General features: G+C 39.7%; 1 pseudogene; it reads right to left on the bottom strand.

Moving 5' to 3' along the window:
* Positions 1 to 8,452: 8,452 nt before the first annotated feature.
* Positions 8,453 to 9,551, bottom strand: LOC129545602 (hsc70-interacting protein pseudogene; annotated as a pseudogene).
* Positions 9,552 to 12,834: the final 3,283 nt, after the last annotated feature.

The following is a 12,834-nucleotide window of genomic DNA, read 5'->3' as shown; positions in this document are numbered from 1 at the left end:
ATGCTCTGTCATGCACCCAGTCGTTCCTCTTTTCATTACTTAGAGTCTAGCCAATTGATGATTCAAACAGGCACTTCCTATTATGTGTTGTCTATGGGAACATTCTTGAGGATGGATTAAGCAACTCTAAATCAAGCTTTCCCCTGGATAACATTCCTTATACTGAAATCACCAGGTGGAAGAATAATCTTTGAAATATATTAAGGAATATAATTTTACTTTAGAAATATAATTTTCTCCCTGATTTAATTCATTCATATCCTTTAAAGAGATACAAGATCAAATCAGTATTAACACTTCACCTAAAATAAATCATTGTGCTACTAAAGGGAGACTGGAAATACTAATTTGCAAATTCCATGTTCTATCTTCCTCTATAAGAAAATTCTCCAGGTTCTCTTGAATCAAATAGAAATCATACTGAGTGGAATATCAAGAGCTTGAGAACCAGACTGGCTCTCTCCAGCCCTGATATACTCTATGCCAAGGTTGGATATCAGATTCTACAGAAATCCTCCCCACTCTGTCCAAAGAGATTCCCCTTCAAAAATCTTTGGATTTTTTTTTAAACATTCTCAGTTCTAATGAGCATTAATTTGCATTAATGCTTAATGCAAATTGAAAAGATTAAAAATTCATTCCATTAGCTTCATGAAGCTCACTCACTTGTATATAGCTCTTGCTCTGAAAAAAAATAAGTGCTAGTATTTTGATAACAATCAGAACAAAAGGATTCTTAGAAATACACTGTAAAGTTTTGGACTGGGATTAGAACCAGTAACCGTACAAGTCAGTATAGACAGTGTGATGTTCAACAAACACAAACAAGCAGAAGTTGAAACAGCTCTACATCTAGAAAACAATGTTCAGAAAGATTTAAGCTGAAATGATTACTTAGGATACTAATCTAGTGACTAATATGAGGCCAAGATATCAGAGAATGCTTTATAGCTGGTACAAGCTTGGAAACTTTTTAATAATTACTTTAGGTCAAAAGCAGTGCTTTTATTATCTATAACTTCTAGTAGTCTAAATCAATCTCTAAACTCAGATAATTTCTAGGATTTTAGACATTGTTAGCCTTGTGGAAACAAATTGTATTACTGAGTAAATGGTGCCCTTTTCTTGTTTTTCAGTGGTGCCAGTTTTTATAGTAAAAGTTAGTGTTAATAATCAATTGCCATAAACTTGCCTTTTCAGAGGATTCATTTCCTTTTATTTTTATAACCGAATAGAACTTAACCTGTTTGTAACTCACATATGTGTAAACCTTAAGTATTTTAGATGAAATGAATTAAAATGAAAAATCATCTTGTTATTGTCTGCTCACTTTCAGGGTTGTTCTTGTTTAGTCTTTAAGTTGTGTCCGACTCTGCGACCCTACAAACTGTAGCCTGCCAGGCTTCTTGGTCCATGGGATTTCCCAGGCAAGAATTCTGGAGTGGGTCATCATTTCTTTCTCTAGGGGTTCTTCCTGACCTAGGGATCAAACCTGCATCTCCTGCAATGCAGGCAGGTTGTTTACTGCTGAGCAACCAGGGAAGCCCACCTTCAGAAGAGACCCTGTCCAAAAAAAAAAAAAAAAACACAAGCCAATATTATCTCTTTCTATTTGAAAAGTTTAAACAATAGAGAAAAGTCAAGATGTCACTAAAACAGTCCTGAGTTCTGAAGCCAGAATTGTCACAATGTTCACACTGTGTCCTTCAGATACTTTTATTATGAAAATTAAAACTTGACTGAGATTTAATCTCTTTTGCTTCCTTTGCAACTTCCTTCACTTTCTGTCTACTCAGAGGAACCACTGCCATTACTTTGTTGGCTATTCTCCCAGCTTTTATACTTGTGCTACTTTTAATTCATAGGACTCTTAAAAATTTTATTCAGTTCAGTCACACAGTCATGTCCACCTCTTTGTGACCCAAAGGAGTGCAGCATGCCAGGCCTCCCTGTCCATCACCAGCTCCCAGAGCTTGCTTAAACTGAAGTCAATCGAGTTGGTAATGCCATCCAACTATCACATCCTCTGGTGTCCCCTTCTCTTCCTGCCTTCAATCTTTCCCAGCATCACGGTCTTTTCAAATGAGACAATTCTGTGCATCAAGTGCTCAAAGTATTGGAGCTTCAGCTTCAGCATCCATCCTTCCAATGAATATTCAGGACTGATTTCCTTTAGGATTGACTGGTTGGATCACCTTGCAGTCCAAAGGACTCACAAGAGTCTTCTCCAAACCACAGTTCAAGACGTCAATTGTTTGGCACTAGGCTTTCTTTATAGTCCAATTCTCACATCCATACTTGACTACTGGAAAAACCATACCTTTGATAGATGGGCCTTTTTGGCAAAGTAATATCTCTGCTTTTTAATATGCTGTCTAGGTTGGTCATAGCATTTCTTCCAAGGAGCAAGCATCTTCTAATTTCATCACTGAAGTCACCATATGCAGTGATTTGGGAGTTCCCAAAATATTCTCTCACCATTTCCCTTGTTTATCCTTCTATTTGCCATGAAGTGATGGGACTGGATGCAATGATCTTAGTTTTCTGAATGTTGAGTTTTAAGCCAACTTTTATACTCTCATCTTTCAATTTCATCAAGAGGCTATTTAGTTCTCCTTTGCTTTTTTGCCATAAGAGTGGTGTCATCTACATATCTGAGGTTATTGATATTTCTCCAGGCAGTCTTGATTCCAGCTTGTGCTTCATTCAGCCTGGCATTTTACATGATGTAGTCTGCATATAAATTAAATAAGCAGGGTGACAATATACAGCCTTGATGTATTCCTTTCCCTATTTGGAACCAGTCTATTGTTCCATGTCCAGTTCTAAATGTTGCTTCTTGCCCTGCATACAGATTTCTCAAGAGGCAGGTCAGGTAGTCTGGTATTCCCATCTCTTTAAGACTTTTCCGCAGCTTGTTGTGATCCACACAGTCAAAGGCTTTGGCGTAGTCAATAAAGCAGACAGATGTTTTTCTGGAACTCTCTTGCTTTTTCGATGATCCAGCCAATGTTGGCAATTTGACTGTGGTTCCTCTGACTTCTAAATCCAGCTTGAACATCTGCAAGTTCATGGTTCATGTATTGTTGAAGCTAGGCTTGGAGAATTTTGAGCATTACTTTACTAGCCTGTGAGATAAATGCAATTGTGTGGTAGTTTGAACATTCTTTTGCATTGACCTTCTTTGGGATTGGAATGAAAACACGTCTTTTCCAGTCTTTTGGCCACTGCTGAGCTTTCCAAACTTGCTGACTTATGGTGCAAGTTGTGAAAGAGGTGCAGCACTTTCACAGCATCATCTTTTAGGATTTGAAAGAGCTCAACTGGAATTCCATCACCTCCACTAGCTTTGTTTGTAGTGATGCTTCCTAAGGCCCAATTGACTTTGCACTCCAGGATGTCTGGCTCTAGGTGAGTGATCACACCATCATGGTTATCTGGGTATAAAGATCTTTTCTGCATAGCTCTTCTGTGTATTCTTGCCACCTCTTCTTAATATCTTCTGCTTCTGCTAGGTCCAAATAATTTCTGTCCTTTATTGTGCTCATCTTTGCATGAAATATTCCCTTGGTATCTCTAATTTTCTTGAAGAGATATCTAGTCTTTCCCATTCTGTTGTTTTCCTCTGTTTCTTTGCATTGATCATTAAGGAAGGCTTTCTTATCTCTCCTTGCTATTGTTTGGAACTCTGCATTAAACTGGGTCTATCTTTCCTTTTCCCCTTTGCCTTTCACTTCTCTTTTCTCAACTATCTGTAAGGCCTCCTCAGACAACTGTTTTGCCTTTTTACATTTCTTTTTCTTGAGGATGGTCTTGATCATTGCCTCCTGTAGAGTGTCACAAACCTCAGTCCATGTTTCTTCAGACACTCTGTCTATCAGATTTAATCCCTTGAAGCTATTTATCACTTCCACTGTATAATCATAAGGAATTTTATTTAGGTCATACCTGAATGGTCTAGTGGCTTTCCCTGCTTTCTTCAATTTAAGTCTGAATTTGGCAATAAGGAGTTCATGATCTGAGCTACAGTCCACTCCTGGTCTTGTTTTTGCTCACTGTATAGAGCTTCTCCATCTTTGGCTGCAAACAATATAATCAATGTGATTTCGGTATTGACCATTTGGTGATGTCCATGTAAAGAGTCTTCTCTTGTGTTGTTGGAAGAGGGTGTTTGCTGTGATCAGTGTGCTCTCTTGGCAAAACTCTGTTAGCCTTTGCCCTTCGTTTTATACTCTAAGGCCAAATTTGCCTATTATTCCAGGTATATCTTGACTTCTTACTTTTGCATTCCAGTCCCCTATAATGAGAAGGATGTCTTTTTTGGGTATTAGTTCTAGAAGCTCTTGTAGCTCATTAATTGTTGAAATTGTATTGAAAACTGTTGTAATTTATCCATTTATGTGATAAAATTACTTTACTGTATCAAAAACCTTCCAATTCATAAGCAAAATTTTCTTCTCTATTTATTCAGGTTTCTTTTTTGTTCTTTAATAAATAATTTTCTCCATGACATTATATAAATCTTAAGCTTGATTTATGAATAGTAGCTATAGATTTCATTGCTAATAAATATAGGATTATGTTACTGCTACATTTTTAAGATGTTTTAAGACTATATGAACAGTATTGATTTTTGTCTGTTGATCTTGTATCAACAATCCTACAAAAATCTTTTCCTGATTTTTAGAGTCTCTGAAATTATCATCTGAAAATAATGACAATTTTGCTTTATTCTTTGCAAGTCTTACAACTCTTAACATTTTTTTTTTGTCTTATTCATTGTTTATGGTATCTAGTACTGTGTTGAATAGTAGTGAGTTTAGTAGGGTCTTATTGACTTATTTGAAGGTATTTCTGAAAAGATTATCCTTAACTGTGATGTTTGCTATAGGTTTTTGATAGATGTACTGTATGAATTTAAGGGATTTTCCTTTAGTTCTAATTTACTAAGATATTTTTAAATTACAAACTATTAAGTTTTCCTAATTTTGCTTCATCTGTTAAAGTGATCATATTACTTCACTCTGTTGTTTAATGAAGTGTGTAGAAAATTTTGACATTGTTCTGTTCATGAATTTCTGGCATAAACTCAAATTAGTCACAATGTATGGTGTTTAATTATAAAATTTTTCTGACATGGAATCATCTTTCTTTTTTCCCACTATGTGGAAATGAAGAAAGTAGGGAAAACCACTAGACCATTCAGGTATGACCTAAATCAAATCACTTACGATTATACAGTGGAAGTGACAAAATAGATTCAAGGGATTAGATCTGATAGAGTGTCTAAAGAACTATGGATGGAGGCTCCTGACACTGTATAGGAGGCAGTGATCAAGACCATCCTCAAGAAAAAGAAATGCAAAAAGTCAAAATGATTGTCTGATGAGGCCTTATCAAAAGCTGAGAAAAGAATAGAAGTGAAAAGTAAAGGAGGAAAGGAACGATATAAGCATCTGAATGCAGAGTTCCAAACAATAGCAATGAGAGATAAGAAAGCCTTCCTTAATGATCAATGCAAAGAAACAGAGGAAAACAACAGAATGGGAAAGACTAGAGAGCTCTTCAAGAAAATTAAGAGATACCAAAGGAATATTTCATGCAAAGATGGGTACAATAAAGGACAAAAATGGTATGGACCTGACAGAAGCAGAAGCTACTAAGAACAGGTGGCAAGAAACACAGAAACACTATACAGAAAAAGATCTTAATGACACAGATAACTCACCTTGAGTCAGACATCCTGGAATGCAAAGTCAAGTGGGCCTTAGGAAGCATCACTACGAACAAAGCTAGTGGAGGTGATGTAATTCCAGTTGAGTTCTTTCAAATCCTAAAAGATGATGCTGTGAAAGTGTTGAGCAAATTTGGAAGACTCAGCAGTGGCCACAGTACTGGAAAAGATCAGTTTTCATTCCAATCCCAAAGAAGGTCAATACAAAATAACGTTCAAACTACCACACAATTGCACTTATCTCACAGGCTAGTAAAGTAATGCTCAAAATTCTCCAAGCGAAGCTTCAACAATACATGAACCATGAACTTCCAGATGTTTAAGCTGGATTTAGAAAACTCAGAGGAACCAGAGATCAAATTGCCAAAATCCGCTGGATCATCGAGAAAGCAAGAGAGTTCCAGAAATACATCTACTTTTGCTTTATTGACTGTGCCAAAGCCTTTGACTGTGTGGATCACAACAAACTGTGGAAAATCCTTAAAGAGATGGGAATACCAGACTACCCGACCTGTCTCTTGAGATATCTGTATGCAGGTCAAGAAGCAACAGTTAGAACTGGACATGGAACAACAGACTAGTTCCAAATAGGGAAAGGAGTACATCAAGGCTGTATATTGTCACCCTGCTTATTCAACTTTATGCAGAGTACGTCATGCAGAATACTGGGCTGGATGAAGCACAAGCAAAAATCTAATTTGCCGGGAGAAACATCAATGACCTCAGATACGCAGATAACACCACCCTTATGGCAAAAAGAGAAAAAATCTAAAGAGCCTCTTGTTGAAAGTGAAAGAGGAGAGTGAAAAAGTTGGCTAAAACTCAACTTTCAGGAAACTAAAACTAAGATCATGGCATCCTGTCCCATCACTTTGTGGCAATAGATAGGGAAACAATGGAAACAGTGAGAGACTTTATTTTTGGGGCTCCAAAATCACTGCATATGGTAACTTCAGCCATGAAATTAGAAGATGCTTGCTCCTTGGAAGAAAAGCTATGACCAACCTAGATAGCATGTTAGAAAGCAGAGACATTACTTTACCATCAAAGGTCCTTCTAGTAAAAGGTATGGTTTTTCCAGTGGTCATGTATGGATGTGAGAGTTGGACTGTAAAGAAAGCTGAGCACTGAAGAATTGATGTCTTGAACTGTGGTGTTAAAGAAGACTCTTGAGAGTCCTTTGGACTACAATTAGATCCAACCAGTTAATCCTAACAGAAATCAGTCCTGAATGTTCATTGGAAGGACTGATGCTGAATTGAAACTCCAATACTTTGGCCACCTGATGTGAGGAACCAACTCACTGGAAAAGACTCCAATGTTGGGAAAGATTGAAGGTGGGAGCAAAAGGGACAACAGAGGATGCGATGGTTGGATGGTATCACTGACTCAATGGACATGAGTTTGAGTAAACTTATGGAGGGGGAAATGGACAGGAAGGCCTCGCATGCTGCAGTCCATGTGGTCGCAGAGACGGGCACGACTGAGTTACTGAGCTGAACTGATGTGAAAATATGAAACATTAATTTTAGATATCAGACAAGAGCAGAACTAAGTAATACAATTTTACTGCAGCATTTTAAAAACCAGCCCTTCACCACAGTGTAAGATATAAATGCAGGTACACAAGGGTACACGTGACATTAAATGGAGTATTGGTTGCTGTTATAGACTAAAACTAGAGTCACAGACTGAAAGTAGAGTTATTTTATTTGGGGGAATGTTTTGTACCCCGAGCCCGGGAGACAGCATCTCAGCAGCTCTGATAAAACAACTCTATAGAGGCTGGGGAAATCAGGTTACATACAGGTCTGCAAAAAAGAGAACAGGCAGTCTGAACATCAAAGATCAGGTATCAGGTTAAGGAATTTAGCATTCTACAGTATTGGGAAGATGTAAGCCTCTGGGCTCACTGAGTTCATTCCTTTCGTATGCACCTCAGATATCTGGAACCAATCCTGTTTCCTTGTTAACCTTGCTTCTTGCATTCTCACAGTTCCCCAGTGATCACCATGCCAGGCAGGGGATGGCAGCATCCGCTGGATCACAGTTTTGGGAGCCCTCATTCACATTTGGAGGCCGGAAATCAATCACTGATGGCTGTGACATTTCCTGTTGATTAACATGGAAGAAGACATTTTCATTTCACACTGCCCTACCAAGTACTTTGAAGCCCTCCGCAGGTCCTACTGCAATATTGGTGGTCTCAAGAGTTTTACAGAAGCAAATCATTAAAAATAATAATAACAAAGCAATTAAAAAGACAAATCAAAATGCCTCAGTGACTGCATGTCCAACTCAAACTTTATTTAAATGTTATATTTTCCTCCCACTATTAAAGCTTTATTTCATTCAAACTTGAACGATGAATCTTCCATACTGAAGTATCTTTGTTGCCTAATGAATTCAAAGGAAAAAAACAAAATAACTACTAAGGAAAAATGTAGGGTTTAACTCACCTTTTAATTTGTTTTAAATATTTAAGGTTTAAAAGTTGCTTAAAGTTTTTAATTTCAAGCTGAATTGAACACCCTAATGGAAAACCACTGTAAAATCTTTTCAGCTGCATCTGGGGCAGAGGGCCTAGTGATTATCTTCAAAGCACCCCAGCTTTCTTCATGAGAAGGTCAGAAGTACACTGGTTTGTTTTACTGCACCATACATTAGGTGATCTAAGTTGCTTTTCCTCTGGCAGGGACTTTGTGTGTCAGAAGGGCATTATGCTTGACCTCCAAATTTGGCCCACAATTTACTGATGAGTTTCATAACCTTTGAGTTACCCTGATATTTTGACATATTTGCAGGGTTCTCGGCTACATCCTGGAAGACCACCATAACTTCTGGGTCCTACATGGCTTCAAGGACCTTTGGGTCACTAAAAATTTCTTTCAGCCTAGGCATTCATGGCATTCCAGGCATGCCCCCCTCCCATTCCATGCATTCCTCTAGGAAAATTACCAGGAATTCCCCCAGGAGAGCCACCTGGAAAAGAACCATACTGAGTTCCTGATCCTCCCCTGGCTTCTTCCTCCCTCTGGGCTCTCCCATGTTCTTCCCAAGCCTTCTTAACCCTTTCTGTTCTTTTTTTGATCTCTCACTCTTTGGGCTTTTTGCTCATACTTTCTCCAGTATCAGCAATTTTCTGGGCCTTTGGGTGAACTTCCATCAGCATTGCACTAGCATCTTCATAATCTAGCTTACAGGAAGAGGCAAGATCACTGGCAGCTTCTTTCTGATGGCCCAGAAGCCTATGTGCTTTCCCTCGCTATATGTATGGCTGAGCTGCATCCAGATTTATTTCAATAACTCTCCCACAAGCTTGGATGGCAGCATTTCCCTTCTGTAATTTGATGAAGACACTAGTTCTCTTGGCATATAGAATGGCCACACAAGGGGTTAGCTTGATAGCATCTGTAAACAACTCATTGGTGTTCTGTAGCTCACCATCATTTAGGGCATCAATGGCAGCCACTTATTTTTTTTAATCATTTGCCTGATCCATCATCTCCTCAGTTATCTCTACATTATTATCTCCCATTTCTTGAGGGGCATCATGGTCTGGTTCAAGCACACCTTCATTATCAAATTCTAGATCACTTTCCTCAGTTGACGGTTTGTCTGGCTTTATGTTTTCCTTTACCTTCTTACTATCTGCTTTTGCTTCCTAGGTGTTTAATTCTGATTTAGTTTTATGAGAAACAGGTGGCATTTTAGCCCTCATACTCTCCACTCACTCCCTCAGGAAGCTCATTTCCTCTGTGTTCAGAACACTCTAGTCCTGCTCACACATTTACAGGAAGGCTCCAAGCTCTTTCATTTTGTGGGGGGTCCATGGTCCGGGAGGCAGTAGGAGGTGGTGGCCTTGCCAGAAGCTGCTGGCCAGATGCCAGGCCTGGGCACTACTTCAGCGTGACCACATAAAGGGGAAGGATGCCCCAAGGGTGAACAAACTAGAACCTCCCTGGCCACTGGCTCCATCCACCCAACTACCCTGGGTTCTTCTCCTGTTCATTCCTACTTTCTCTACCATTGCCCTGCATGCTGGTTAGAACCCTTCTAGAAGTGTGGCTGTTCATGCTGTTGCCTGCCTCTCCATGCATGCATTCTTATATTAACTCAAAACCTGTGCTCTAGAGGGATCAACCATCCAGTGTGTTCAAGAAGGTGGAAACTGTTAGCCCCTGAAGGGAGTTATTTAGAATATTCTCTTGAGTGTGGCCATTAAATGGAACATGATGCCATGAAGCCAAAAGGACTTCTGGCCAGAGGAGCAGTCACAGCTCTGGGTGAAGAAGAATCATCTTGACATCAGATATTCTTTGATGTTTTTTCTGATTTATTATTTTTAATTCTCTACTTTGTTATGTGATAGTTTTTCTTCCAATATATTCAGATATACCTGATATACTGCACTATGTAAGTGTTAGGTATACAGCATAATGGTTTGATTTTTGTTGATTAGTCCCTAAGCATATCTGACTCTTTGCGACTCCATGGACTGCAACAGGCCAGGCTTCCCTGCAGCTCCCTATCTCTGGGAGTTTGTTCAAACTCATGTGCCTTGAGTGGATGAAGCCATCCAATCGTCTCACCCACTGTCACCACCCCGCTCCCTTTTTCCTCCCGCCCTTAATCTTTCCCAACATCAGGGTCTTTTCAGATGAGTCGCTCTTCACATCAGTGGCCAAAGTATTAGAGCTTTATCATCAGACCTTCCAATGAATATTCAGGACTGATTTCCTTTAGGATTGAATGGTTTGATCTCCTTGCAGTCCAAGGGACTCAAGAATCTTCTCTAACACCACAGTTCAAAAGCATCAATTCTTTGGAACTCAAATTTCTTTATGGTCCTACCCTCAAATACATACATGACTACTGGAAAAACCATAACTTTGACTATACATACCAATCTTTGTCGGTGAAATAACGTCTCTGCTTTTTATTTTATTTTTAAAAATATTTATTTGTCTGAGCCAACTCTTGTGGTGGTGTGTAGAATCTAGTTCTCTGACCAGGAATGGGACCTGGGCCCCTTGATTTGGAGCGTGGAGTCCCTTCCCACCAGGGAAGTCCCTCTCTTTCATATTCTTTTTTTTTTTTTATTGCTCAAACTTCTTTGGTCTTTTTTTTTTTTGGAGGCAAATTACCTTACATTAATATATTGGTTGGTTTTGCCATATATTGACACGAATCTGTCCCGGGTGTACATGTGTTCCCCTTCTTGAACCCTCCTCCCACCTCCCTCTTCCCTATATCCTCCCTCCAGGTCATCCCCGTACACCAGCCCCAAGCATCCTGTATCATGTGTCGAACCTGGACTGGTGATTCATTTCACATATGATAATATACATGCTACAATGCCATTCTCCCAAATCATCCCACCTTCACCCTCTCCCACAGAGTTCCAAAGACTGTTCTATATACCTATGTCTTTTTTGCAGTCTCGTATACAGGGTTAAGGTTCAGTTCAGTTCAGTTCAGTCGCTCAGTCGTGTCCGACTCTCCGCGACCCCATGAATCACAGAATGCCAGGCCTCCCTGTCCATCACCAACTCCCGGAGTTCACCCAAACTCATGTCCACAGAGTCCGTGATGCCATCCAGCCATCTCATTCTCCGTCGTCCCCTTCTCCTCCCGCCCCTAACCTTTCCCAGCATCAGAGTCTTTTCCAGTGAGTCAACTCGTCGCATGAGGTGGCCAAAGTATTGGAGTTTCAGCTTTAGCATCAGTCCCTCCAATGAACATCCAGGATTGATCTCCTCCAGAATGGACTGGTTGGATCTCCTTGCAGTATAAGGGACTCTCAAGAGTCTTCTCCAACACCACAGTTCAAAAGCATCGATTCTTCGGCGGTCAGCCTTCTTCACAGTCCAACTCTCACATCCATACATGACCACGGGAAAAACCATTGCCTTGACTAGACGGACCTTGGTTGGCAAAGTAATGTCTCTGCTTTTTAATATACTATCAAGGTTGGTCATAACTTTCCTTCCAAGGAGCAAGCGTCTTTTAATTTCATGGCTGCAATCAGCATCTGTAGTGATTTTGGAGCCCCAAAAAATAAAGTCTGACACTGTTTCCACTGTTTTTCCATCTATTTCCCATGAAGTGATGGGACCAGATGCCATGATCTTTGTTTTCTGAATGTTGAGCTTCAAGCCAACCTTTTCACTCTCCTCTTTCACTTTCATCAAGAGGCTTTTGAGTTCCTCTTCACTTTCTGCCATAAGGGTAGTGTCATCTGCATATCTGAGGTTATTGATATTTCTCCCGGCAATCTTGATTCCAGCTTGTGCTTCTTCCAGCCCAGCGTTCCTCATGATGTACTCTGCATATAAGTTAAATAAGCAAGGTGACAATATACAACCTTGACGTACACCTTTTCATATTTGGAACCAGTCTGTTGTTCCATGTCCAGTTCAAATTCCTTATGATTATACAGTGGAAGTGAGAAATAGATTTAAGGGACTAGATCTGATTGATAGAGTGCCTGATGAACTCTGGATGGAGGTTCGTGACATTGTACAGGAGACAGGGACCAAGACCATCCCCATGGAAAAGAAATGCAAAAGAGCGAAATGGCTGTCTGAGGAGGCCTTACAAATAGCTGTGAAAAGAAGAGAGGCGAAAAGCAAAGGAGAAAAGGAGAGATATAAGCATCTGAATGCAGAGTTCCAAAGAATAGCAAGGAGAGATAAGAAAGACTTCCTCAGTGATCAATGCAAAGAAATAGAGGAAAACAACAGAATAGGAAAAACAAGAGAGCTCTTCAAGAAAATTAGAGATTCCAAGGGAACATTTCATGCAAAGATGGGCTCGATAAAGGACAGAAATGGTATGGACCTAACAGAAGCAGAAGATATTAAAAAGAGGTGGCAGGAATACACAGAAGAACTGTACAAAAAAGATCTTCACGACCAAGATAGTCACGATAACGTGATCACTGACCTAGAGCCAGACATCTTGGAATGTGAAGTCAAGTGGGCCTTAGAAAGCATCACTACGAACAAAGCTAGTGGAGGTGATGGAATTCCAGTTGAGCTATTTCAAGTCTTGAAAGATGATGCTGTGAAAGTGCTGCACTCAATATGCCAGCAGAT

The sequence above is a fragment of the Moschus berezovskii genome, chromosome 1 (genome assembly GCF_049115385.1).
Source record: "Moschus berezovskii isolate FMDL1 chromosome 1, NW_MosBer_1.0, whole genome shotgun sequence".
Lineage (NCBI taxonomy): Eukaryota > Metazoa > Chordata > Mammalia > Artiodactyla > Moschidae > Moschus > Moschus berezovskii.
The sequence above is the reverse complement of the archived record's forward strand: the minus strand, read 5'-3'. Positions and strand labels throughout refer to the sequence as shown.